The 2,135-nt window shown below is 33.3% G+C and overlaps 1 protein-coding gene across 1 annotated transcript in view; it reads left to right on the plus strand.

The window, feature by feature from the left end:
* The first annotated feature begins 1,065 nt into the window (after positions 1–1,065).
* The window catches only part of LOC106873289 (cell division control protein 6 homolog), a 19,703-nt gene continuing 18,633 nt past the window's right edge, over positions 1,066–2,135 (plus strand). Inside the window, exon 1 of the mRNA XM_014920596.2 lies at positions 1,066–1,163. The gene's annotated coding sequence lies outside the window, so the exon portion shown is untranslated. The remainder of the gene's footprint in view (positions 1,164–2,135) is intronic.

The following is a 2,135-nucleotide window of genomic DNA, read 5'->3' on the forward strand; positions in this document are numbered from 1 at the left end:
AGTAAAAACACGGATAAATGTTTCTAATGGTGACCAGTCACCTCCATCTTCCGTCTAATCTATTTGTTTTTATTAACGTTTAATTGATAAATAAAGTAGAGACGAAAAACAGTGACACCCACAAATAGAAAAAATGTCAGAAGTAACACAAACTTAGCATTCCTCCCTGTAGTTCATTGATCTCCCCCTACTAGAGAGAAACCCTATGTAGTCACTCGATCTGCTAGAAACAGCAGTCGATTTTTCTATTATTTAATGATAAAAGAAGTTAATTTCTTTCCCTCATCTAAGTCCAATTGCGCAAAATTCACACCCCTTGAATCACTCTGTAACATTTGCTCTGTACATGTTCATATATATATATATAAGGATAAGCATATTAAAAAGGGTCTTTGGGAAAACTCATTTAAATAAAAAGGGCCCTTGATAGAGAAAAGGTTGGAACCACTGGTATAGGCGCAGGAGCGGCTGTGTGGTAAGTTTTGCTTCCCAACCACATGGTTCCGGGTTCAATCTCACTGCGTGGCACCTTGGGCAAGTGTCTTCTATTATAGCCTTGGGCCGACCACAGCCTTGTGAGTGGATTTGGCAGACGGAAACTAAAAGAAGTCCGACAACCAGTATTGGTGCGTTTATATCCCCCGTAACATAGCGGTTCGACTAAATAGATAGACAGAATAAGTGCCAGGCCTACGATATAAAATTACTGGAGTCGATTAATTTGACTAAAATTCTTCAAGGCGGTGCCCCAGCATGGCCGCAGTCATATACCAATTCTATATTTCTGAGAGGAAGAATTTGTTTCAGTCGGACTTAATATAAACAGCGGCGGAGTTCGAATCGTCGAGGTCATGTTTAATTAGTTAAACAAGTTTTCGTTGGTCAAGTAAGGCCTTCCTATCTTTTTCTTTGAAGCCTAGACTACTGGGGACTACATGATCATATCTTTTTTCAGCTTTAGCAAATAGGAAAGGCAGCGGGAGCTGTTATTTCTAGCATTGTAAAAAGGTTGCTGTAGGCGCCGACGAGGTCATGTGATAAGTTTTGATTGGTCAGATTTATTCCTCTTGGTTACATGTGAAGTAATTTGGCGCCAACTTTAAGAGGTTCCGACAAAGTCAGCTGTGTTTCTCCAACAACATAATCTCGCGGGCTTTTTCTCTGTAAGCATTTTTACTCAATTTATTATTTCGAAATATATATTTATTACGTTTACGTACCATTTCGAAACATTTCTTTTTTGTGTATTTTCCATTTCAAAATATATTTATAATGTTTATTTAACTCTTCAAAACATATTTAATTCATTGAACATTCCAAATCATTTCGTTTTAGTATCGCAAATATCCTATTTCGTCCATTTATCATCTCAAAACATTTATTTGACGATCGAAATAAATAAATTTTAAGATATTTATTTCATTCATTTTACCATCTCAAAATATTTCTGTCTTTAATCACCTCAAAGCTTATTTATTTAAATCTAATATATATAAATATTTGCGAACAAATTTACTAGTAAAGTCAACAACCTCCGATACAAATCGGAAGAGACCACATGAAAACGACTTAGTACATTTTATTCACTTTATATTATTTTACATAGGTGACTACTAAGATTAATTAAATTGATTTAATTATGGTTTTATGGTTTACTTTAAAGACAGAATAACATTCAGGTATTGCAATCGTACTGTGTTAATATTTTGTGCTAATGATGAAGCTTGTAATTACTAAGACTAATTGCCATTTTAATGTATATCTTATAAACAATAAAGCACCGTATTTTAAAAACTTTTGAAGATATTCAGTGAATCCAATTTGTCATTTTTTTATGAGCTTCCCTCTGTTTTATATCAGAGGTCTTTGTTTCAGTTAAAAGCTACTTTTGATAACACAAGTTTCAGAATTTTGAGAATCTATTTGCTTTGTTTTTCTTTTTTTTTTTCTTTTTTTTTTTTCGATATTTAAGATTTTAATTTTGATCTCGATCATTTTTAGTATTCGAAGTTTGTTTCGCGCCATCACTTCCAATATTGGGTACATTATTTCGAAGATGGAATTTTTTTTTTTTTTTTACCTAAAAACGATCGATTTCCAACTATTTTGATGGTCAGATTTGTCCAAAACATCAA

This window comes from Octopus bimaculoides, chromosome 2 (genome assembly GCF_001194135.2).
Source record: "Octopus bimaculoides isolate UCB-OBI-ISO-001 chromosome 2, ASM119413v2, whole genome shotgun sequence".
NCBI lineage: Eukaryota > Metazoa > Mollusca > Cephalopoda > Octopoda > Octopodidae > Octopus > Octopus bimaculoides.